The sequence below is a fragment of the Scyliorhinus canicula genome, chromosome 1, assembly GCF_902713615.1.
Source record: "Scyliorhinus canicula chromosome 1, sScyCan1.1, whole genome shotgun sequence".
In the NCBI taxonomy this organism is placed as follows: domain Eukaryota; kingdom Metazoa; phylum Chordata; class Chondrichthyes; order Carcharhiniformes; family Scyliorhinidae; genus Scyliorhinus; species Scyliorhinus canicula.
Genome location: NC_052146.1, coordinates 100,626,371 through 100,653,999, shown reverse-complemented (window position 1 = coordinate 100,653,999; position 27,629 = coordinate 100,626,371). Strand labels below are relative to the sequence as shown.

General features: G+C 47.1%; 1 protein-coding gene across 1 annotated transcript in view; it reads right to left on the bottom strand.

Moving 5' to 3' along the window:
* LOC119975033 (receptor-type tyrosine-protein phosphatase U-like) overlaps positions 1 to 27,629 on the bottom strand; it is a 1,028,343-nt gene that overhangs the window by 819,471 nt on the left and 181,243 nt on the right. The window lies entirely within an intron of this gene.

Here is a 27,629-nt window from a genome sequence, read left to right as displayed (position 1 = left end):
AGGAATGAATGGATTGACAAATGGTTCTCTGTACCTGGGGCGGAGCCACATGTCACATTGAAAGTTAATCCGGGATATAGATCAAAGGACCTAGGACCCATGGTGTTAAGAGCGCAAGACTTAGAATTTGTACAGACAGACAGTGCGGATATTTGGACGTCCAGCGATGGACAAATGACGAAAATAATTTTGGATGTTAGGATGCTTGGGACACCAAAGCAGATAACAATAGGAGTGCAAAGTGAGAAACAGGAGCGGGAATGGAGAGAGAGCTTAGAGCAGGATTTGAACTCCCTCCCACAGGAGTTGTGGTCCAGACAGGACACGGATGTAGGGAGGGTTAAAAACGCTAATCCAGTTGAAGTCAGATTAAAGACAGGACGCCAGGGGCCCTATAGACCACAATACCCAATCAAGACAGAAGCAATTGAAGGAATTAGAGAAACGATTAAGGGATTGATAGAAGCAGGGGTATTAAAGGAACCCGGAGTAGGTGTAATACCCCGCTCCTACCAGTAAGAAGGCGGACGGGAGAAAAAGGGAGATTGGTGCATGACCTAAGGGCAATTAATGAGGTAGTGGAAGATATGCCCGTAGAAGTTCCAAACCCTTACACCTTGCTGACAAATATACCACCTGAAAGTAGATGGTTTACTGTAATCGACCTATGTTCAGCATTTTTTAGTGTGCCACTAGCTCCAGAAAGTCAGTATCTCTTTGCATTTACGTACGAGGGGAAACAATACACATACAATAGAATGCCCCAAGGATTTAAACATTCCCCACATGTATTCAATCAGGTGTTGAAAGCAGATTTAGAAGGAATACAGTTGGAAGGAACACTGCTACAGTATGTGGATGATTTACTATTATGCACAGAGACACAAGAACAATGCAGGAAGGATAGTTTAAAACTTTTGAAAAGACTAGCAGAGGGGGGTCATAAAGTATCCTGGAAGAAGCTGCAGCTGTGCCAGAGAAAGGTAGAATACTTGGGGAGAGAAATATCCGCAGGGCAGAAGGGGATAGCTTCACAGCAAATAGAAGCAGTACTGAAAATTCCGAAACCACAGACGGTGGGACAAATGATGACATTTTTGGGAATGACAGGCTTCAGTTCAGAATGGGTGGAAAACTATGCAGAAAAAACGCAGGCACTACGAAAGATAATGAAGGAAGCAGGGTGTGACGAATTAAAAGCCAAACTAAAATGGGACAAAGATGCGCTAGAAGCATTTGAGAATATAAAGAGTGAAATGGCACAGGCACCAGCATTGGCTTTACCGACCTATGACAAGCCCTTTGATTTATTTGTGAGTAACAGAGAAGCCGGATTTGCTACAGCAGTGTTAACACAGGAAAGTTGCAAGGGAAGGCGAAGGCAGACTGTAGCATATTATAGTACCAAGCTAGATGACGTAGCAATGGGATACCCTCCGTGTTATCAAGGCCTGGCAGCAGCTTGGTGGGCGTACGAAAAGGCAGCTACGGTCACAATGGGATATCCGATAAACATACATGTATACCATAAAATAGCTGAATTGATTGAAAAAGGGAAGTTTGTTCTGACGCCGGCTAGAATTCACCATTTTCAAATGCTGACCACATTCCCGGACATTACGATAGTAAAGTGCAATAGGGCCAACCCAGCTGACTATATGCCATTGCCACATGAGGGAGAGGAGCATGAGTGTGTGAGAGAGACAAGAGCGTTTATGAAACTGAGGAAAGATCTGAAGGCAGATAGGTTAAACACAGAAGAAAAGAGAACGTTGTATGTTGACGGCTCGTGCCATAGGGATCATAGGGGAAATCATGCTGGCTATGCAGTAGTTGAACAGAAAGGGAAAACATTTGAGGTAGTGGAGGCAAAAGAATGTGAGCAGCCATGCTCAGCCCAGTTAGCGGAGCTTGAAGCACTGACCAGAGCATGTGAATTAGCAAACGGGGAAGCAGTGGAAATTTATACTGATTCGGCCTATGCCCACGGGGTTTGTCACCTGTTTGGGGCAATATGGAAGCAAAGGGGATTTATGAAAAGCGGAGGAGGACCAATTCAACACGAAGTTCAAATCAGGGCTTTAATAAGGGCTATGATGGGCCCAAGGGAATTAAGTGTCAGGCGCATAAAAAGGGAACAGATAACATCACACAGGGAAATACCAAAGCTGACAAGGCCGCTAAAGAAGCATCAGGATACATTGAGGCTACGATAGCCCCAGTAGAAATAGCAAGGCCGCACCCAGGGCCAGGTGTGGGGAATATCGAACCTCAAATCACATTAGAAGATGTGGCACAATTACAGGAAGAAGCCCCTGTAGCAGAAAAAACAATGTGGAGAGAGAGAGGAGCATTACAGGGACAACATGACAAAATATGGAGAAATGGGGAAGGGTTGATCATAGCACCCACATCGTTACTAACCGTACTAATTAGTGAAGCACACGGGGTGGATCACTGTGCGAGAGGAGAAGTGGCTAGGAAGATTAAGAAAGAAGGATTCTGGTCACCATACCTGCAGAACTCAATTGACTACATACTGGGTCTGTGTGAGGTGTGTGCTCAGAATAATATCAGGAAAGGCATTACTGCCCCAATAGGGCACATACCCATTCCAGAAGGGCCGTTTAAACATCTATGCATGGACTATGTGGATATGGGAAAGGTGGTAAGAGGAAAAAGATACATGCTAGTGATTATTGATAGATTCAGCAGATGGATAGAAGCAACGCCATCCAAAGATCAAGGATCTGGAACGGTAATTAACTTCCTGTCAAAAGAAATTATCCCAAGATTTGGCATACCCATGCAATTAAGTTCAGACAATGGATCTGCTTTTATAGGGAGGGCACTGAGAGAGACACTCTCAGCACTCCGTATAAAGCAGAGGTTTGGATGTGTGTATCATCCTCAATCCCAAGGAATGGTGGAGAGAGCAAACGGAACCCTCAAGGCTAAAATAAGCAAAATTTGTAGTGAGACAGGAAAAAACTGGATAGATGCTCTGCCATTGGCTTTAATGCAGTACAGGAGTCAGGAAAACAGAATCACACATTTAAGCCCGCATGAGATGATGACAGGAAGAGTAATGCCGGTGCCAAAGATCGGGGGAACAGGGGGCCCCACATTGGAGTGTTTAGATCAGGATGCAAGAGAGTATGTACGACAATTAACTTTTATACATAGAACTATTTTCGAACAGGAAAAGGCCAAGGAGGAGGAGAGCCCTGCCACGGAACACCAGATCACACCGGGAGATCAAGTATACATCAGAAAGTTCCGGAGACGTTGGCATGAACCCAGACGAGAAGGGCCGTTTGAAGTCACCAGAGTATCTCCCACGGCGTTGCAAGTAGAAGGCAGTACACTGTGGTATCACTTGAACCATTGTACCAGAACGGTACCCGGGGTAGGGGAGAGAAGGGAGACTGAAGTTAGAGGTAGGGCGGATAGAAGTAGCAGCGAGGAAGAGATAGAACTACACGAGGAGAATCGTGAGGAGGAGGAGCAGAGCCAAAGTACAGCAGAAATAATAAATGATGATGAGAGTGGTTCTGTGCATGAGCTGGCTGATGATACAAATGCCCAGCCTGAGCCTGTTAGTCACGGTGCCGAGGGAGGTGAGGACGGGGAAAGGGCCTCGTTCCCCACATGGGACTTGGAAACTGTTTCCCTGGGGGACTTCCTTGACCCGTAACAAGGGAAAGCGGGATGCAGATGATATAGGGGTGCGGAATCAGGAAGGTAGAGTATTAAGACAAACAAGACGTAGGCGATCAGTGAGTACGGATACTATTTGGGAGAAAGCAACAAGGAACAGATGGTGGAAATGGGCTGAGTATACAGGTCAGAAAAACAGTGAGGGGAAAGATTGTGTGGTATGTGCATCAGAGAACCCTTATACCCAAGTAATTGATGTACCGTGGGGATCAGAAGACTGTAGAACCATGCGGCAAAACTGGAAAAAGGAAAATTGCCGTGCACACACCACATATACACAGACATATAAGGTAGGGAATCGGACATTCACGTATGAAACGATAGACTGTACAGGATCCGCATGTATTGACCTTTGTAAAGGGAGGCTGCCGAGGTGTCAGTACCACTGTGTCCTGTTTGCTGGGGTAAAAGAGGGCATATACCCCTGACCCTAGGGTACAACTGGACGCAATCGGACAGCCCCGAGGCATCCCGAATGAGTTCAAAGCTAGGAACGAGATAGCTGCGGGGTTTGAATCCATCTTTGTTTGGATCACACCCAGCAAAAACACTGAGTGGATCAATTACATCTATTATAATCAGCAGAGGTTTATTAATTATACAGATGATGCCCTGGAAGCATTGGGAGAGCAGTTGGATGCGACCAGTAAGATGGCATGGCAAAATCGACAGGCATTAGATTGGATCCTGGCGGAGAAAGGAGGGGTCTGTGTTATGTTTGGAGATCAGTGTTGCACATTTATCCCTAACAACACTGATCCAGAGGGGTCATTTACACGGGCCATGAATAAGTTGAAGAATCTTAGGGCAGAAGTGAAAGAAAATGGGGTTTGGGCATGAAGCCTGGAATTGGTTGGATAGGATGTTCGGAAGATGGGGGGCATGGTTCGCCAAAGCTGGAGCTGTAGCAATCACAATCATAACCGTTCTAGGACTCATATTTTGTTGTTTTCTACCCGCCCTGAGATCCTTCCTTACCAGAGTTGCAACACGGCAGATGATGGTTACAAGCAGCTCACGCTCGCGAGGAAAAACAGAGGAACGGGAAAACCTTGAGCTGCCTCCGATGAGCGGATTCACCATGACCCTGGTCGAGATGGAAACTCGTCACTCTGTGAAAGGACTATAATAATGGACGATTGCTTTGTACCAACAACAGCACCTGACTGAAATTCGCAAGAGACTTGGAGAACTTAGCCTGTACACAGGAATCAGTCTTTTTTCCTTCCCTTGACAAGGGTGGGAAGGTTTTTGGCTGATGACTGTCAGGAGCAAGCAATCTGGGGGAGCGACCCGAGAATTAGAACCTGGATAGATGAATTATGATAAAGAAGAATTAGGGACATTGTTCCCTGACCAAAGTATTCGGCTCCTCCACATTGCCTGCAAAAAGTGTTTAAAATAAATTGTAAATGGGATCCAGTAAGGGGATTATTTGAGCTTGGTAATTTGTGTGAGGCTAGGGAATAGCCTCAAAGGGGGGACATGTAAGGGAATTTGTACTGGATATTGTATGAGTTAGGTACCAAGTTTAGAATCATAGGTTTTAGTGAAATGATAAAGTAGATTTAGGTGAGTATTGAGATGAGTGTGTAACCCAGGGTAACTTTGTGTGACCTAATGTAATCAAGTATAGCTAATGTAATCAAGTATAGCTAAGGTAATCAAGTATAGCTAATGTAATCAAGTATAGTTAATATGATTAAAGCAGAAGACCCAGAAAAAGAGTATAGCTTTACCTAACATTTAAAATACAACAGTCACTTGGGAAAACAATGAACACGGCTCAGGGCTTAACTAAAATGGTTGGCCATAAATAAGGGCCATAAAAAGACAGGAATGAAGGAAGCCTGTTTTTGTATACATTCGGCCTTGGTCAGCAAAAACCACGCTTGTATTCAACAAGCAGGAAAGTTTACAGAGACGAGATAAGGACTGACTTATGGCTACCATGGTTGACGAAGCAGAGAGAGAAACGACCAGTCTTGACTGAGACAGATAGAGGCTCACTATAAACAGTGGTGGCCAAAGTAAGGAAAGCAAGATAAGAGGGCTGTAAATTAAGATAAGAGTTTGAATCATGGAGTTAAAATGTACATAAAAGGCGGTAAGCCCTGAAGCTTTTTTAGATTGCTCCGGACAATCTCAGCTTTGTTTTTCTCATGCTAAGAAAAATAAAGTTCACTGCTTGGAAGATCGCTCCTCAGACTCTCTGTGTTTTAATATTTGAATAGGTACAAACAAATTGTCGTCCTGGGGAACCACGACACCTGCAGGTTAGCACAAATAGCAATCGGCGCCCGCAATGGAGGTTGGATGTAGGGCTATTGGCGGACAAAGCGGTGTGCGAGAGGCTGAGGAAATGCATACAAAATTACCTGCGGGTTAAACATGGGTCGGTCTGGGGGAGTCTGCAGGAGTGGTGAGTGTAACTTGTTATTGTATATTTAAAAAATTTGTTCCATATCCTACATCTCTTCCTCATGGTCGCTTGCCTGGATACTACACTGGCTAAGATGATCAAATAGAGCTGTAGGAGTCGCCATTTCCTCCGAACCCAGCCCACTTCACAAAGACCCGAGGACAGGCAACAGGTATGCCACACAAAGGTAAGTTAGAGGCATTTGACATCGATACGGATGATTGGAACCAGTCCATCAAGTGGATGCAGTACTTTTGCGTTTGAATGCAATCATTGGGAATGAAAGGCAGACGATTACAATCCACACCATTTGCGGGGCTGCCACATACAGCATCATAAAGAGCTTAACCTACCCATTTGCACCTGATGCATGGTCGTTTGCGGAGCTAGTCACATTGACGGGTGAACATTTTAATCCGAAACAACCCATTGGAGTAAGACATTTTCGATTTTACACCGTCACGCAACACCAAGGGGAAATCAGTGTCCGATTTTCCAGCCCACCTGAAAAAACTTGTCGAATTTAGCAACTTTGGAGCAACACTGTCTGAAACACTGAGGGACGGATTGGTTTCTGGCATCTGGGACGTGGCCACCCTGTAGTGGCCGTTGGTCCAGGCCCATCTGGACAGCTATTTCAAGCAAATGTGCAGAGCAAGCGGTTCAAGATGGGTAAGCGATGGCGGCTGTTCAGTCCAGGGCGCACAACAAGCGTAAAGCGCCACCTCCCCGGACTGAAATTTCTGGCTCCCACTGCTGTGGGGCACTTCCTGGGACCCCGACAATCATCGACATCCCCCCCCCCAGATCAGCGACCATGGTCCCCCAATTCAGAGGACCCAAATCAGAGGGATTGGTATGCCAGCGAATAGAAGAACTGGGCAGAGAGGCACCAGAGGGGAAGCCCACCCACCTGCCACCAGAGACGGTTACCCACAGGATAGGACTAAATTGTAGACGATGTTGACGCCCGCCAACACTTACACTGTATTGCAGTACAGAGAGTGGTGCCAATTCGTGTCACTATCCAAGTGAATGGTTTCCCAATCCTGATGGAACCTGGATACATTTCTGTGATGAGTTGGGGTACGATTCGACCGCATCCAGTCCGGAGTCCAGCAGTTGGAGTTACGGGACAGGGACGTACATTTGCTGACTTATGCATTGGGAACCGTTGCCGATCACCGGTACCTCAGTGGTCTCCATGGAGTGCGAGCAGCAGTCCATAAATTTACCACTTGTAGCAGTCCGAGGAATTGGGCTGAGCTTGTTGGGCATGATTGGTTATAGTGCCTCTGTTTGGATTGGCAGCATGTTTACCAGAAGTGCCCTAATGGGCCGAACGCAGTACGGCCAAGTTTTCGGATGTATTTAAGAAAAGTATAGGGACTATCCGGGGGACCACCAAGATTTACGTAAAGTCCTCGGCGCAACCAAGATATTTTCATGCCCTTCCATTTCCCTACACCCTGAAGCCAAAAGCAGAGCTAAACCGGCTGGAGCAGTTCGGCATCACTCCCAATACTGTTGGTGGACTGGACGGCAGCGATCGTACGAATATTGAAATCTTGACACTGTCAGAATTACAAGATGACAGTAAACCACTAGAGGCTTTTCACAGTAACTTCATTGCAGTGTTAGTGTAAGCCTACTTGTGACAATAAAGATTATTGTTATTATTAAACCATTACCTGGTACCATGGATTGAAGACCTCTACGGCTCAGCGGCGGGCAAACCTTCACAAAACAAGACATGAGCCACGCATACTTGCAGTTAGTTTTGTACCCAGATTTGTGGAAGTTCATGATGGTGAATACGCACCGCTGCTTATAGGAATACAGCAGATTGCCCTGTGGAGTGTCGTCCGCCTGTGCCATTTTCCAGTGGGTGTTGTCACAAGTTGTGGTCTACCTGACGACATTTTGATCACAAGGTTGTCGGACCAAGAGCAGATGGAGAACCTTGCAGATGTGCCCCAACGTTTCGTAATGGCAGGGGTCCAGCTACGCAGATAAAAATGCGTGCTTGAAACTCAGGGGTGGTTTACCTCAGATGTCATGTGGACCATTACGAATTGCACCTGGTCGAAGACAAGGTGAGAGCAATCAGACGAGCCCCAGGACCAAGGGGAGGTGGTAGCATAGTGGTATTGTCACTGGACTAGTAATCCAGAGACCCAGGATAATAATCTGGGGACCCGGGTTCAAATCTCAACACGCAGGCGGTGGAATTTAAACTCAATAAAATATCTGGAATTAAAAGTCCAATTATGATCATGAAACCATTGTCGATTGTCGCAAAAACCCATCTGGTTCACTAATGTCCTTTAGGGAAGGAAATCTGACATCCTTACTTGGTCTGGCCTACATATGGCCCCAGACCCACAGCAATGTAGCTGTCTTGTAAATGCTCTCTGAAATGGCCTAGCAAACCACTTAGTTGTATTCAACCGCTCGGGAACTTACCTTTACAGGAACCCCAGGAGCAGCCAGGAATCGCGGGAGCAGTGTCCAGAGAGCGGAGCCGAGTGACCGGTTCACAGAGCAGAATCTCAGTTACAATCTGTAAGGTAAGTTACTTTTTTTTGTTTGTTTTTGTAGGCGGCAGCAAGCTATATTTGTATCATTCAGCAGAATCACCAATTTTCGAGGGTTCACTTGAGAGAATAACAGCAGTATTTATTTTTTAAGGGCCTAACGGGTGTTTAGTCTTTAATTTTTGTTTCCTTTTAAATCTCTTTGGGAATTCAGATCAGAGGGGATGGAAGTTAAGGCAGTCGCATGCTCCTCCTGTAGGATGTCGGAGGTAAGGGATACCACTTGTGCTCCCAACTCCAGCTCCTCGGAGGCCACTTTAGGGAACTGGAGCTGGATGAACTTCATCATTGGCATCAACGACATAGAGAAGAAAAGGGATGAGGATCTAAAAAGTGATTTTAGGGAGGTTGGAATCTAAAGAGCAGAACGAGCAGAGTCGTAATCTCAGGATTGCTACCGGTGCCACGTACTAGTGAGGCAAGGAACAGAGAGCACGTGGCTACATGGCTGGTGCTGGACGGAAGGCTTCAGACATGTAGATCAATGGGATACCTTCTGGAGAAGGTGGGACATGTACATGAAGGACGGGTTACACCTAAACTGGAGGGGCACCAATACCCTGGGTGGAAGGTTTGCGAGAGCTATCGGGAGGGTTTAAACTAGTTTGGCAGGGGGGTGGGAACCAGAGCTATGGATCAGGGGATAGGGCAGCTGTTGAATGGGCAGAAATAGTATGCACAGAGTATGTGAGGAAAGATAGGGCAAAGTTGCACTCAGTGGGATGGGTTAAAGTGTGTCTGTTTCAATGCAAGAAACAGTATGCAGAGAGTCTGTGAGGAAGGATAGACAATTGATAGGTCAACGTTGCACTCAGTGGGATGGGTTAAAGTGTATCTGTTTCAATGCAAAGAGTGTCAGGAATAAGGGCGATGAACTTAGAGCATGGATCAGTACTTGGAACTATGATGTTGTGGTCATCACGGAGACATGGATTTCACAGGAGCAGGAATGGTTGTTAGATGTTCCAGGGTTTAGATGTGTTAAGAACAATAGGGAGGGAGGTAAAAGAGGAGTGGGCCTGGCACTGTTAATTAGAGAGTGCATCACAGCTGCAGAAAAGGAGGTAGTCGAGGCAGGTTTGTCTATTGAGTCAGTATGGGTGGAAGTTGTGGTTTTTATAAATTACTTGGATGAGAAAGTAGAAGGGTGGGTTAGTAAGTTTGCCGATGACATGATGGTTGGTGGAGTTGTATAGTGTTGGGGGCTGTTGCAGGCTACAACAGGACATTGACAGGATGCAGAGCTAAGCTTAGAAGTGGCAGATGGAGTTCAACCAAGATAAATGTGAAGTGATTCACTTTGGAAGGTCGAATTTGAATGCTGAATACAGGGTTAAAGGCAGAATTCTTGGAAGTGTGGAGGAACAGAGGGATCTTGGGGTCCACGTACATAGATTCCTCAAAGTTGCCACCCAGGTTGATAGGGTTGATAAGAGGGTGTATGGTGTGTTGGCTTTCATTAGCAGGAGGATTGAGTTTAAGAGCTGCAAGGTTTTGCTGCAGCTTTATAAAACCATGGTGAGACCACACTTGGAATATTGTGTCCAGTTCTGGTCACCTCAATATAGAAAGGATGTAGATGCTTTGGAGAGGGTGCAGAGGAGATTTACCAGGATGCTACCTGGACTGGAAGGCATGTCTTATGAAGAAAGGTTGAGGGACCTCGGGTTTTTCTCACTTGAGTGAAGAAGGAAGAGAGGTGACTTGATAGAGGTGTACAAGGTGATGAGAGGCATGGATAGAGTGGATAGCCAGAGACTTTTCCCAAGGGTGGAAACGGCTGTCACAAGGAGACAGAATTTGAAAGTGATTGCAAGATGGTATAGGGGAGATGTCAGAAGTAGGTTCTTTATACAGAGAGTGGAGGGTGCGTGTAATGCACTGCCAGCGGAGGTGGTGGAGTCAGAGTTATTAGGGACATTTAAGCGACTCTTGGACAGGCACATGGACAGCAGTAAATTGAAAAGAAGGTGTAGGTTAGGCTGATCTTAGGTTAGGATAAATGGTTGGCACAACACCATGGGCCGAAGGGCCTGTACTGTGCTGTACTGTTCTATGTTCTAAAAACACAAATTATAAATGAAACCAGAGAGACTACCCGCCATCGAACTAGGCACCGGAAATGACAATGGCAAACCCGACCCAGTAAAGTCCTCCTTACTAATATCGGGGGCTTGTGCCACACTATGTCTCACAGGCTAGTTAAGCAACAGTCTGACATAGTCTTCATCTCAGAATCATACCTTACAGACAATATCCCAGACAGCACTGTCACCATTCCTGAGTATGTCCTGTCTCACCAGCGGTACCAGAGATGGCTGTACAGTCAGGAGGGTGTTACCCTGGGAGTCCTCAACATCGACTCTGGACCCCATGAAGTCTCATAGCTTCAGGTTAAACATGGGCAAGGAAACTTCCTGCTGAATACCACGTACCAACCACCATCAACTGATGAATCAGTACTCCTCCATGTTGAGCACCACTTGGAGGAAGCACTGAGGATGGGAAGGGTGCAGAATATGCTCTGGGTGGGGGACTTCAATGTCCATAACCATAATGTGCGGAGCAAGCAGGGTTCGGTAGTACCACCACAGACTGAGCTGGCCGTGTTCCAAACGACATAGCTGTTAGACTGGGACTGCAACAGGTGGTGAGGGAACCAAGAGGGAAAAATACTTGACCTCATCCTCACCAAATTTCTTTCTGCAGATGCATCTGTCCATGATACTATGGATAAAAGTGACCACTGAACAGTCTTTGTGGAGACAAAGACCTGTCTTCACATTGAGGACACCCACCATTGTGTTGTGTGGCACTACCACCGTGCTAAATAGGACAGACTTCAAACAGATCTCGCAACTCAAGACTGGACATCCATGAGGCGTTGTGTGCCATCAGCAGCAGCAGAATTGTATTCAACCACAATCTGAAACCTCATGGCCGCATATCCCCCCCACCCCCCACTTTACCATTACCACCAAACTAAGGGATCAATCCTGGTTCAAAGAAGAGTGCAGGAGAGCATGCCAGGAGCAACATCAGGCATACCGAGAAATTAGGTGTCAGCCTGGTGAAGCTATAACATGGGACTACTTGTGTGCCAAGCAGAAGAAGCAGCAAGTAAGAGACAGAGCTAAGTGATTCCACAACAAAAGCATCAGATCTAAGCTCTGTTGTCCTGCCAAATGCAGTCATGAATGGTGGTAGACTATTGAACAACTCACTGGAGGAGGCGACTCCACAAATATTCCCATCCTAAATGGTGGAGGAGCCCAGCACATATGTGCAAAAGACAAGGCTGAGGCATTTGCAACAATCTTCAACCAGAAGTGCCAAGTGGATGATCCATCTCGGTCTCCTCCAGATGTCCCCAGCATCATAGATGTCAGTCTTCAGCCAATCCTATTCACTCTAAGTGATATCAAGCAAAGGCTGAAGACTGGATACTGCAAAGGCTATGGGCCCTGAGAATATCCCAGCAATAGCGCTGACGACTTGTGCTCCAGAACTGGCCGCATCCCTAGCCAAGCTGTTCCAGTTCAGCTGCAACACTGGCATCTGCCCGGCAAAGTGGAAAATTGCCCAGGTATGTCCTGTACACAAGAAACAGAACAAATCCAACCCAGCCAATTACCGCCCTATCAGTCTACTTCCCATCAGCAAAATGATGGAGGGAGTCATCCACAGTGCTATCAAGCGGCACTTACTCGGCAATAACCTATTCATGGATGCTCAGTTTGGGTTCCGCCAGGGTCACTCAGCTCCTGATCTCATTACAGCCTTAGTTCAAACATGGACAAAAGAGCTGAATGCCAGAGGTGAGGTGAGTGTGACTGCCCTTCATGTCAAGACAGCATTTGACCGAGTATGGCATTAAGGAGACCTTGCTCAACAGGAGTCAATGTGAATCAGGTTGAAAACTCTCCGCTGGTTGGAGTCATACCTGGCATAAAAGAAGATGGTTGTCATGGTTGGAGGGCAATCATATCAGCTCCAGGGCATCACTGCAGGAGTTCCTCACGGTTGTGTCCTCGGCCCATCCATCTTCAGTTGCTTCATTAATGATCTGCCTTCCATCATAAGGTCAAAATTGGGGATGATTGCAGATGACTGCACAATGTTCAGCACCATTCACGACTCCTCAGATAATGAAGCAGTCCATGTCCAAATGCAGCAAGCGGACAATAACCAGGCTTGGGCTGACAAGTGGCAAGTTATATTCGTGCCACACAAGTGCCAGGCAATGACCATCTCCAACAAGAGAGGATCTAACTATCGCCCATTGACATTCAATGGTATTACCATCACTGAATTCCCCACAAACAACATCCTGAAGGTTTACCATTGATCAGAAACTGAATTGAACAACCACATTAATACCGTGGCTACCAGGGCAGGTCAAAGGCTAGGAATCCTAATGCTCCTGACCCCACAAAGCCTGTACACCATCTACAAGGCACACGCCAGGAGTGTAATGGAATACTCTCCACTTGCCTGGATGAGTGCAGCTCCAACAACACTCAGGAAGCTTGACACCATCCAGAACAACGCAGCCCGCTTGATTGCTCCTCCTTCTGCAAATATTCAAACCCTCTACCACCGACAAACAGTGGTAGCCTTGTGTACCATTTACAAGATGCACTACAGTAACTCACCAGTAAGGATCCTTAGACAGCACCTTCCAAATCCATGACCACTACCAACTAGAAGGACAAGAGCAGCAGATACCTGGGAACCTTACCAGCTGCAGGTTCCCTTCCAAGTCACTCACCACCCCCACTTGGAAATATATCACCGTTCCTTCACTGTCGCTCTGGCAAAATCCTGGAACTCCCTGCCTAACAGCATAGTGGGTGTACCTATACCTGAAGAACTGCAGTGGTTCAAGAAGCAACTCATCATCACCTTCTGAAGGGCAACTAAAGGTGGACAATAAATGCTGGCTTCACCAGCGACACCCACATCCTGTAAACAAATTTTTAAAAAGGGATTCAACAGAACTCCATTCCTTTTTGGGGCTCATCAATTATTAAGGGAAGTTTATTCAGAAATTGGCAATGCTTTGGGCCTGTTATACCAACTGTTGAAGTAGGGCCAGAGATGGGTTTGGGAACCGCCGCAACAGATGGTTTTTGCCGAGATGAAGCAGCAGCTTTCATCTCACGGTTACGGACGTATTTTGACCCATCTAAACCACTTCTATTAACTTGGGACGCCACGCCGTATGGCATACAGAACGGACGACGGGACAGAACAGCCCATTGCGTTCTCCTCCAAGACCCTTGCAGTGACAGAACAGAATTATGTCCAAATTGAGAAAAAAGGGGTTTGCAGTGGTTTTTGGGGTAAAATGTTTTCACCAGTCCATATACGGACACACTTTTACAATCCTTATGGATCACAAACCCTTACTGGGGTTATTTAAAGAAGATACAGCAATCCCAGGGCAACCCCGCCCATGGCAATGGCGCAGATTCAGTGTTGGGCACTGATATTGCCATCCTATGAATACGTCCTGGAATACAGATCAGGGACGAAGATTCCCCATGCGGTCACCCTCAGCCAGCTTCCATTGTCAGTCAGGCTGCCAGCATCTACTTGTGCTGACGGAGTGATAGCAGCCTTGCATTTAATGGACAAACAGCCCAGCACAGTGGCCCAAATCAAGGCCTGGACCCCGACAAACCGAGTATTGGCCTCAGTCCATCACATCGTACAGTATGGTCTTCAGCATCACACGCTGCTGGATGACCTGAGAGCGTTCACATCGAAAGTGGCGGAAGTGTTGAAGGTGGGATCCTGCTGTTGGCTATGCTTGTGGTTGTGCCAGAGAAAGGTCATGGGCCCATTCTGAAGGACATTCACAACAGCCACCGGGGTCTCAAAGATGAAAATGCTGGCCCGTGGCTACATATGGTGACCTGGCATTGATGCAGACATTGAAACACTGACAAACAGTGCGTGTAGTGCCATCAGCACCAAATGCTGCCACCAGCGACAACCCCCATCCCTGGGATTGACCGGGCAGACCATGGTCGAGACTACACATTGGTTATGCAGGGCCCTTTCAGGGCTCTCTGTTCCTTCTCATCGTGGATGCATACTCCAACTGGTTGGTCATCCACCGCATGGCATCCACTACATTGTGTGCCACGGTCGAGAAGCTCCGCCAAACATTCTGCATCCACGGATTCCCATAGGTCTTGGTCTCAGACAATGGGATGTTTTCACCAGCATTCAATTCGGTGACTTCCTGTGGACAAATGGCATCTGTCAAGTACCTTATCACCTGGCGGACAGGTGGATGAATGGGTTGTGCAGACAGGTTGGATGAATAGGTGGTACAGATATTTAAACAGGGCATGCAGAAGCAGACCACAGGTTCTCTGAAGACCCGTTTGAACCATTTTTTGTTCTGCCACAGAATCACGCCGCATGTCACCACTGGGATGCGCTGTCCAAGCAGCTGATGGGGCGGCAGCTGCGCAATCGATTGAGCCTCATGTTTCCCAATATTGGAGGGAAGATCCAGAGCGGGCAGGACCGCTCCAATGCAGATACAAGCAGACGTATGCTCGTTAGAGAATTCTCCGCAGGTGATTCAGTCTGTTCGAAATTTTGTTGATGGAGCTTTATGGCCTCTGAAGGTTGTGTTACAACAGACTGGTCTGGTCTCCTATTCAATACGGGTGCAGGACAGGGAATCAAATCGGCATATGGACCACCTCCATGGCTGCAACCAGGAAGTGCTCAATAACCTCCCGGAGGTTGGATGCCAGTACCATCACCCGATCATTTCATGTGGAAATGAGGGATGCCCATCCAACCAGGAGTCAGACATGAAAACCCAGCCGATCGAGGTGACCACGGATCCAGTGGCAGTTTGCAGCTCCGATGCATTAGCACCACTCCGACGCTTAGCCTGTAAATGATGTTCCCCAGTGCGTTATACACCTCCTGGTCCATCGCAATGGAGCGACTACCCAGCGTCAAAAAGACTAGGCGCCCTGTTCCTTGGCCATCAAGATGGAGGACATTTCGGACTGGGCGGGTGGGGGATGTTATGATCCGAATGGAAGTCACATGGTCTGGTCCATTAGGGTCTCCAAGGCCTCATCGGAATAAGATTCTCCCCAATAAGGGGACAGGGCTAAAACCCTTAACCAGGAAGCCCTGTGGATATAAAAACCCTGACCGGAGTGGGACTTGTCACAGGAAACCCTTCAGGAAATGGTGAGTGTAACTTGATATTGTGCAGTAAATGTTATTGTACCACATCCAACATCGCTTTCTCTTAGTAACTTGCCTGGATCCTCCAACAAAGGACCTGCAAAGCAACAGGCTTCCCAAATAACCAGCTTCAATACAGATAACCAGGGAATTGGGACATCATAACGTCTGAAGAAGGCTGCGGTTAGGAGAACAGAAACCCAGGAATTGCTCAGGAGAATTTGAGGGGGAAATAAACATTTTCTTGTATTTTCTTGAATTCTGTTTAATTCCCTTTTCTTCCCATGTACTGAATGATCTGTTGAGCTGCTTGCAGAAAAATACTTTTCACTGTACCTCGGTACACGTGACAATAAACAAATCCAATCCAATCCAACAGCTCTGAGTTAAAGAGACAGTTGCCGTAACCAAATTTAAAGTAGGAAAGCTGACTTCAAAGACAAATCAAAAGTTTGATGCCGTCTTAAGAGTCTGGGAAGTGATAGTTAATACAATTATTAACTGTTTGTACCACAGTCAAGACAAAGAAATCCTAAAGGGGAAGAAGCAACACCTGGATACTGGATTCATTGTTAAAAGTGGAGAAGAGGCTTTCATTAAAAGAGTCATTTAGAAAACCTGGACTGAATTTTGAAAGTATTATTGTGAACGTAAAGCTTAAAGTGTTTTTTGAGAGTGGAGTTTGGAAACGCTCTGGTGACAATCATTCTGGAGTTCTGACGAGAAATCCACAGACACTCAGATCAGGTTCAGAATGGAGAGTGTATTTGGCCACAGCCGTCTTGTGTTTAAAGAGAAGTATTGCTGAGACGGTTGCAGCTTAAATTACACTTTGTTATTCTTAAAATCTGTGTGTATTTGTTAAATTAAGGGGAGGCGGAAGTAAAGGTGTATTCTATCATAATCCAATCTTTTCTTGTTTCGTCAATTTTTTTTCTTTTTGTTAAAACTAATTAGCATCCTGTGACTCTCTTCCTCCACGATTTATAAAAACAGTAAAAGTTACGGCCTTTTGAGCCAGGGTTAAATTCAGGAACATGCCTGTTCAGTTATCATCAACTAGGATTGTAACACAGATAAGAAGACAGACATCTTTTCACACACTAAGCTGTTTTTATCTGGATTATGCTGTCCGAGCAGGTATTCCAAACAGATTCAATACTAACTGGATTAAATACTTGAAAAGCAAAAAGATTATGGGGTTGTGCGGAGCAAGCAAGGAAGTGGGCTAATTAGATAGCTCTTTTGAACAGTTGGCAGAATTACAATGGCTGGATGGCCTGCTGTGCTTTTTAATGCAACAAATTTACATTATGGGAGTGCACTTGATGGTAGTTACACACACTGTTTTCTTTCATCAGCCTTTTAAAAAATGTGTTCATGAGTCAACGACCTGGCTGGCTAGGCCAGCATTTATTGCCCACCACTAACTGTCCTTCAGAAGGTGATGGTGAGCCACCTTCTTGAATCGCTGCAATCCATGTGGTGTAATGCAGTGGCCTTTAAAATCATGCAGCATAGAATGAGGTCATTCAGTCCAATGTGGTTTGGCACAAATTTAAAAGAGCTTTCCAAAATATCTTTCACCATAGCCTTATGAAGTTTTCTGATGCACGATCAATAACTCCAGAAGCGAGATTGGAGACAATTGAAGGCTTTATTGCACTAGATGTTTCCCCCAGCAGCGCAGGTACAGAATGGGTTCAGAGACACCTTTGGCCCCTAGTTAGACCAGGAAGATGGCCCCGATTGGCAGGAACTCAGTGAAACGGGAAACGGTACGTAAGCGAGAATCAAAATAGAGACCCCAGGCTCCGAAAAGAAAAGCACCCGCACCACCGACTGCACAGGCAGCACCCAACCCAATGAACCCCATTACCACACAGCACAGGATTACCATGGAAGGCCAACCCTATTTCGTGTCCACCACCCTATTAACGATCACCCAGTTACGAGATGCCCGCGAGAAGATAGATACTTTCCACCCCAAATCGGACCCACATCACTTTTTCGAGTTAGTGAAACAACAAACCCTCATGTATGGTTTAGACGAGCCGGGACAGGTTAAGCTCATAGTTATGTGCTTAGACCCCCTCAGTTAGTTCAGCCCTTCCAGACCCACAAAATGTAGGAGGAGGTAGCCGCCAAGAAATGAAAACGGCCATTTTAGACGCCATACGATATAACAAAGGAATCCGGTCGACGGACTCAACCGGTGCAGGCAGAAAAAGCGAGAGCATCCAATAGCGTTTGCTCGATGCCTTTGGATCCATTTCACTGCTGTATTTGGTGAGTTAGCCCGCGTCCATTTATCAGCAGACAATACGGCCAAATGGACCCATACGTTAGAATCCCATGTCACAGAGTCAGGACAGGAGGCATGCGGCAGTTACGACCCCTCAGACCCAGCACACAATGAAGTGTGGGTTCTGAAACGATTGTCCAGAGCTAGGGAACAGTCTGTGCAGAAAAATAGAGCATGAGAGAGTAGACGCCACAATGAATCCAGTAAGGGCACACGCATGGGTAAATGAAGGCAGAGGTACAGCGCAGCACCCAAAGACACAGGAATGCTATAATTGCGGACACAAAGGACATTATGCCCGAGAATGCAATGCCCCCCCCGAAGCAGCAAAGGAATCAGAACCCAAATGCCCCCCCCCCCCCAGAAACAATATCCGACCCATTCACAGTGTTAGCACCCAACCAGATAATTCGGCCATGAGTGGCACCGATTGACGGTGTTCGGGCTCCCCAACCTGGGTCTGCGATACCTTTTGGGATAAGTCCGGGGACACCCCGTAGAGTTCCTTTGGGACACAGGAAGGTCCCAAACCATGTTAAACTCCTCCATCATGCACCAGAAAGAGATATCGCCCACTACGGATACCATTACCCTTAGTGGCTTTACAGGTCACCACAGCCCCTGTCGACGTACAGCTCGGTAATATTAGGACAAAACATTCGATTGTTTTAGTAGACTTGCCGACGCAGCAGAACACATCCTCGGCATCGATTTCATGAGTCCACACAACCTTTCATTCGACCCAGTCAACCGATGCATATGGAAAATGGCGAGAGCAGCGCGAGCCCCCGCCACACTCACAGTAGGAGATTATGCCCATAGAATCAGCTCAGTGGGAGAGTACTGGTTTGATCCACAAACTATTAACATAGACAAAGCAGTTAGAGAGGTCTTGAAAAGACATAAGGCAGCATTTGCCCAGCACAAGCACAACTGCGGCAAAATCCCAGGTGTAGTAAACATTACAGGTCCCGATCCCAAGCCCCAGAAACAGTCCGGCTTCCCCCAGCAAGCCGAGGGAGAGATAGCCAAGGTAATTCAAAGTTTATTGAATCAAGGCGTGATTCAACCCTTTGCAGCAACAAATAATGCCCTGATTTGGCCAGTAAGAAAACCTGATGGATCATGGCGATTGACCATCGATTACAGAGAGTTGAACAAAGTGACTCCCTAGCAGCCCCACCATTGCCACAAGTCCCGAAACAATGTTGAGACAGGGACTCCAGTCGAAAAAAATTTCGGTATTAGATATCAGTAATGGCTTTTGGTCCGTACCACTGGACAAAGCATGCCAGTATAAATTTGCGTTTACCTTCCAAGGACAGCAATACATGTGGATGTTCCTTCCACAAGGCCTCGACAACTCCCCTCCATTTTTCACAGACAATTGGCAAACGGATTATCTAAATTTTCCCGCCCTGAATGCCTTGTTCAGTATGTGGACGACTTGCTCCCACAGACTGACACCAAGGAAGAGCACATCTCGCTTCTTTCTGAATTATTAGAACTCCTTACAATGATTGGATGCAAAATTAACCCCAAGAAAGCCTAAATCCTTCAGGAAAAAGTCACATATTTAGGTACAGTCATCACGCATGGGCAACGTGAAATGAATCATAATAATCATAGAATTTACAGTGCAGAAGGAGGCCATTCAGCCCATCAAGTCTGCACCAGCTCTTGGAAAGAGCACCCTACCCAAGGTCAACAACTCCACCCTATCCCTATAACCCCATAACCCAGTAACCCCACCCAACACTAAGGGCAATTTTGGACTCTAAGGGCAATTTATCATGCCCAATCCACCTAACCTGCACATCTTTGGACTGTGGGAGGAAACCGGAGCAGCCGGAGGAAACCCACGCACACACGTGGAGGATGTGCAGACTCCGCACAGACAGTGACCCAAGCCGGAATCGAACCTGGGACCCTGGAGCTGTGAAGCGATTGTGCTATCCACAAGGCTACCGTGCTGCCCCAACTCAAACGCATTGAATCCATTGTAAATTTGCACTTGCCCCAAAACATTACAGCACTCTGGTCATTTTAAGGACTGGTTGGATATTGTCGCAACCATAGAGACGGATTCGCCACAAAAGCAGCCCCACTTTCCGAGCTACTAAAGAAACAGGCCCCATGGAAATGGCTTCCACAGCACACGGATGCCGTGGATGCATTGAAATGTGCGCTGAGCACAGCCCCCGCTTTGCAAGCTCCAGATCCCCACTCGCCATACGCGATAGAAGTAGCGACCACAGACCGAACCCTTTCGGCCGTACTCCTGCAGGAAAGGCACTATCGTCTAGGACCCGTAGCCGATGCCTCACGAGTCTTAGATCCAGCGGAACAAGGATTTTCAGCCTCGAACAGCACTTGTGAGCAGTTTTCTGGGCAGTACAGTACTTCTCGTACATAACCGGACACAACCCAGTAACTATTTTGACCGAGCACACCCTGACACAGCTTTTATTGGACGGCAGACTAAAAGACGGCACAGTAAGCCAAATTCGATCAGCGTGATGGACCCTACTCCGACAGGGATGCGACATCACTGTAAAACGGAAAAAAAGGACATGTTCTGGCCTATAATTTGCATTATGCAGGAACCCCACATGAGTGCGAGATCATAGCCCCAACGCACAGCACAGGCCCCTTTGTTCCCCCCAAGTCGGTACCAAGAAAGACAGGTATCGGACCCAGCCCACAGACAAAGTACTGAGAATTTACGTAGATGGCTCCTCCACAGTCATTGAAGGAAAAAGGATAACAGGCTGTGGTATTTATGTCGAGGATGCGCAGGGACGCGCTTTAGAAGAGATAGCTTTAAAGTTGCCTGGATACTTAGATTCGCAGGCAGCGAGTTAGCGGCCAATGCTTACATTGTCAAGCACCCCGATTCATTCCCGACCCTTCAGACAGATATTCGGACAGTTTGAACATCTGCAACGGCCTAACGGAATTCCTACCCCTCTGGGAATTGAGAGGATTTATTTCCGCCGACGGAAAACCTCGACCACCAGCCCCGCTGCTCAAACATAACCCTCAGACAGCTAAAGGCAGGAAATATGGCATCATCAAAGTAAGAGGTCACCATTGTTCCTCCCCACCCGGTAATGTTAAAGCTGACACCCTAGCGAAGGCAGGTTCATGACATAGCCACTTTTGGCAACCCCCTGAGAGTGCCCCAGTACATGCAGTTCAGGTCTCACAGACCAACATCCAAGACCTAGCCCAGGCACAGAAAGAAGACGAAGCGTTAAAAGACATTTTAAAAGGGAACTTTCCAGCTCCCTATGAAAAGTTTAGGAATTCTTTGACGGTCAATGAGGGAATCGTTTTAAAAGATGGCATTTATGTAGTCCCCACCCAGGACAGGAATGAGATAATTTCTAAGTTCCATGACGGACATGGACACCAAGGGATTGAAGCCACCCTTGCCCACCTCAAACCCCTCTTATGGTGGCCTGATTTGAAAACCGACGTGTCCCATTACGTCGAAAACGGTTTAATTTGTGCTCAAAACAACACGGATAGGTATGCGAATAAAGCCCAGCTACGACACACCCGCCATGTAAATGGCCCGTGGATAAACCTTCAATTGGATTATATTGGTCCCCTCCCCCCCTGCAGAAATGGATACAAGTATGTGTTAGTGGTGATAGACACATTTACGAAATGGGTCGAAGCGTTTCCCTCGAGAACAAACACAGCCAAGTCCACGGCGAAGATCTTAACAGAGCAAATTTTAACAAGATGGGGACTCCCCCGTAGTATTGACGGAGGGGTCATGAAAATTGTGATGACGATATTTGGCATTAAACAAAAGTTTATCACCCGCAGTCCAGCGGCATTGTGGAGCACATGAATCGGATGCTAAAAGGCACACTCAGGAAAATGGTGCAGCAGCACAACACAACATGGGACACAGTGCTCCCATTCGCACTGATGTTTATCAGGAACACAGTGTTGAGCTCAAAAGGATATACCCCCCATACCCTCATGACCGAATGATCCATGAAGGGTATCGAATACCTATTCGGACTTGATTTGGCCAGCCACGCAGTCACCGCCCTGACCCATGAGAAAGCAGTCCAGCAATGGGAGAGAAAATTAAAGCAGCACAGCTCGCTGCAGCTGTTCGACTGGGCGCTAAACGAAAGCAGAGTGAGACCTGCTTTGATAAGACAGTACACCCGACAGAATATACAGTCGGAAGCAAGTAATGGACACATTATACAACCCTAGCTCATTCTTCTCCCCTAAATTTGCAGGACCCTATTCAATCTCAGACAAAGTAAGCCCTTCAGTTTATAAAATCAAGTATCTCAACGGAAAATCAGGATGGTTCCATGTAAATCAGCTGAGGGTTTATGGAACGCAGTGCAGCCACTCACACCTCCTCTCATTGGCGATGGCAGACAATGAGGACCCGCCCACTGACAACCCGAGTTCCCCCTCCCCCTGCAGCAGCAGCACGTCCACAGACACGACCTTGACCACGCCCCCAGAATCAAATTTCACCCTGACGCTTGATTCAGCTGCTGGCGACAGCACCACTCAAGCCCCTGAAAGACCCGAACAGAGATCCCACGACCCAGGCCCCAGTGACTACAGGCCCAGAGACCCCGACCACGATACACTCAGCCTCTTTGAAACAATTTATTTGCCCACACCGGAACCTGACCCGCCACCCAACGATAGCGATGGCCCCCTTGCAACCTCCTGACGAAACATGAAGCACTGGCACTGTGACAATTCCTGTCGCCTGACGAGGAATGATGAAATGGACCCCACATCGGTATACGCCGCGTTTGCACTCAAAATTCATGAACGGGTTTGGCAACCGGGAGATGATGACAACTCCGAGTCTGACTCCCACCATGGTAACCCCTTTGCAAATCGTTTTGAAATGGAATCTTGAGATGTCCAGATGATGAGTCAGGAACCAATTGAGATTTACGGTGTCCTGTACTCTTGATGGAGCCTTCCCGCTTTTCTTCCTTTAACTTGTTATTTTTAAATGTTGAATGTTTGTTATTTGTGTGACTATTTCTGTCGATCTCACTAAAATTTTTGATGCAGTTTATTCTTTCGGTCTCACACCAAATTTCTTGATGCGCTCATAATTAATCTTCTGACGCCACATGGCAGTGAGTGAAACAGGTTTGTCTGGAGCCCATATAGTTACAACTTCTTACCGCTCTTGGAAGGTCACTCAGGCAGTGGAGTAACGGCACTTATCCCCGCCCTCCCTGGGGACCCCCTATACATTTGGTCAGCCAACCTCGGGTAGTGGAGCAACGGCACTGATCACCGCCCTACCCGGGGATCCCACCCATTCTTGCCCTGCCGCGGATCATCCGCACCACCCCATTTGGATACGTGTTTTTGAAACTCTTTTGCTGTTCTTTTCTAGTCCTGTGGTTTAAAGAATGCTTTTTGCCACAACTTTCACCCTTTCCAGCAACCCTTCGGTTACTATCCCCCACATACTATTTACATGTCAGAAACACTGTCCGCCCACTCAGCCCATCGACCACAAGCTGCGGTGCTCGCACTGTGACACAGAATTTTTTCGCATGTCTTGTCATCATATGGTGATGATTATAATGGAAAATTGTCATTAAGGAGAAACAGACAGACATAGGAGATGTTAAACAACACGATTATAACAGATACTATGCTTGTTCCCCTCGGAAGATACGGAGATACTCAACGGCGAAGGCAAGTCCGAATAAGATGAAGATGACCCTGATGACGGCATCATGATCGTCGCTGGAACAGTCCAGTTGCGTGCGTTACTCACCTCTACCACCCTCACTACACAGGCCCTGAACACGAGCACCCAGCACAACACCCCCAGCCCGGACACTACAACACACATAGACCCAGCCACTGATACCCCCACATGGTGTGAGAACCTCGTCAAGTGGTATTCATTGTCCTACACAGTGGAAGCCTTACTAGTGATAGCCATATTGTACAGTGTTATTCAGACAATTAGATTGCTAAAATGGAGAAGGAGAGCCTCCCGCCCTACGGTATACACATTTAGAGCCCCCTTCCTCGGACTCCAACAAAACGTTATTTGGTTGACTTGGCAGGTAGCGAGAAGGTCAGTAAAACTGGAGCAGAAGGGGCTGTACTAGATGAAGGCAAGAATATCAAGTATTTGTCAACACTGGGGAATGTCATTGCTTCTCCAGCAGAATCAAGCACACATATACCATACCGTGACAGCAAAATGACCAGAATTTTACAGGATTCTCTGGGTGGTAACTCTTTTTGAACCTTTCTCTTTAATAAATTCCGTGGTTGTTGTTTTTATTGATAAAGTTACTTCTCTGTATGTGAATGTTAGAGATAGGAAAAAATATGATACTGCTATCGGATTTTTTTTGTATTGTAAGATAAGTTCTCTGATTGTTAAATAGCAGCATGAGTGTAGTCTAGTTAGCGACAGTTAGAGGTTCCCCTTTTACTGAATGTTAAATGGGCCCCTACAGATTCTTAGACATGTGTTGTTTAGGGAAAATTAGGTAAATGTTTTGGACCCATAGGACAGAGTAGGGTAGAACCTGTCCTTGGTTAAGGGGACCCGGCATTTCAGAGAACCAAGATGACCCAGTATTGTAATCAAAGAACAAAGAACAAAGAAAATTACAGCACAGGAACAGGCCCTTCAGCCCTCCCAGCCTGCGCCGATCCAGATCCTTTATCAAAACCTGTCCCCTATTTTCCAAGGTCTACTACCCTCTGTTTCCCGCCCGTTCATATATCTGTCTAGATGCATCTTAAATGATGCGATGGTGCCCGCCTCTACCACCTCCGCTGCCAAAGCATTCCAGGCACCCACCACCCTCTGCGTAAAAAACTTTCCACGCACATCTCCCTTAAACTTTCCTCCTCTCACCTTGAAATCGTGACCCCTTGTAATTGACACCCCCAATCTTGGGAAAGGTTTGTTGCTATCCACACTGTCCATACCTCTCAATTTTGGAGACCTCAATCTGGTCCCCCTTCAACCTCCGTCTTTCCAACGAAAACAATCCTAATCTACTCAACCTTTCTTCATAGCTAGCACCCTCCATACCAGGCAACATCCTGGTGAATCTCCTCTGCACCCTCTCTAAAGCATCCACATCCTCTGGTAATGTGGCGACCAGAACTGCACGCAGTATTCCAAATGTGGCCTAACCAAAGTCCTATACAACTGTAACATGACCTGCCGACTCTTGTACTCAATACCCGATGAAAGCAAGCATGCGGTGTGCCTTCTTGACCACTCTTATCAACCTGCGTTGCCACCTTCAGGATACAATGGACCTGAACTCCCAGATCTCTCTGTTCAGCAATTTTCCCCAGGACTCTTCCATTGACCACATAGTCCGCTCTTGAATTGGATCTTCCAAAATGCTTCACCTCGCATTTGCCTGGATTGAAATCCATCTGCCATTTCTCTGCCCAACTCTCCAATCTATCTATATTTTGCTGTATTCTCTGACAATCCTCCTCGCTATCTGCAACTCCACCAATCTTAGTATCATCTGCTTCGCGTTGAGGATCAAGAGGACGGAGTGTAGCCATCTGGGATGGCCACTTCCAACAAGGCACAGAGAAACCCGCAAAACCTGGCGGGTAAAATGGACAAGCCAAGACTCAGGCAGGCTCAGAGCCTGAAATGCATTTTCGTAAGCAAGAAATCCAAACGGTATCAAAACTCCGTCCAATTAGCATTTTAATGCAGCCGATCAGCATTTGATGGCCCACCTTCCCCAAAACAAAGGACTGGTACTCAAGCAACCGGGACAGTCCCAGACATTTCGGCACCACTCCCTGTTCATGGGACGCGTAAACGACGAGGTCAGTGACCGCTTGGGACACGCCCAGCCATCCAGATCCCCGCCCACTTATTGGCTAAGGAATCGAACGGAGTGATCAGGGATCACCCAATTCGTAAGGCCCAAATCGAAGGACCACCCAAAAGAGCACGAACCCTCCCCCCCCCGCGTATAAGAGTTTGCCATATGTTCGCTCTCTTTTGGCCTTGGTACCCCGGTCACGGCCATCACCAATTGTAGCAACACCAGAAGTGAGTCCAAGTTCAATGCCCACTACCAGATGGATGAGCCCAGCTGAGCAGCAGTTATCCCTTCGAACCCGAGAGATCCAGAATTGAACAATGACCACTGTTTTCTGACCTAAGCCGGGTGCCGAAGTTAAGTACAGGTTGTCTTAGTTGATAGGTGTAGTTAACTAGTAGTATTTATCTGGCATAACTAATTGTGTGACATTGACGTTGTTACGCTCCGTGCATGTCGCATATGCGCAGTGTGGTCAGCCGACGTTCGCACCTGCGCAGTTTGGTTTTCGGGCACTTCGTCCTCCCGTTCATGTTGCGCCTGCGTGGTGCCCCATGAAAAGGGCGCGAAATGGCTGCTTTCATCGATACTGAGGCGCTGCATCCGGGCGATGGCTTGTACACTCTCTGCCTCGTGGGAGGCAAGTTTTTCGTATTCTGCCGATTTGAAACGGGAGTACCGATTTCTCGCATGCTCATGCACTATACACATCTCGATTGCAACTGGCAGAGTCATGTGCTTAATTTTGAGGAGTTGCTCTCGCAAGGAATCGGAATGCACCCCAAACACGATCTGATCCCTGATGATGGAATCAGTGGTGTCAACATAATTGCAGGTCTGCGCTAATATACGGGGATGAGTTAGAAAGGATTGGAAAGGTTCATCCTTACCCTGAAGGCATTGCTGGAAGATATATCGCTCAAAGCTCTCATTTGTTTCAACTTTACAGTGACTGTCGAACTTCTCCAAAATGGTCTTGAATTTGGTCTTGTCCAGGCCGTCGGTAAAATTAAGCGAGTTGAAAATCTGGATGGCTTGGTCCCCTGCAGTTGATAGGAGCGGCGCGATTTTTCTGGCATCGGACATATCCTTGAGGCCTGAGGCCTCAATGTAGAGAAGGCTTGAAGACCCGCCAGTTGGCGCCGAGATTGCAGGAGATCCGTAGCTGTGGAGGGGCCTGGATCTTCTACATGCCGCTGGAAGGCACTTGCTGGTTGTCACGGAATCACTCAAGGTAGAGATAGTAGACCACTGGTACCATGTCGTGTTATTCACCCTGGGGTAACACGGACTGCAACTGGATGCAGTTGTACTTGAAAGTAGACTCCAAACTGTGATGTTGGCTCAATACGCTTTATTGAACTTGTTAAGCAGGGCACACAGTTCGCTGTGGGTTTGACACTCTACTAATCGAAGCGTGCTTGCTATAACTAACTAGAACAGACTAGCTCTGAGCCCCGTGTAGAAGGTGCTAACTGATATATACACCCTGA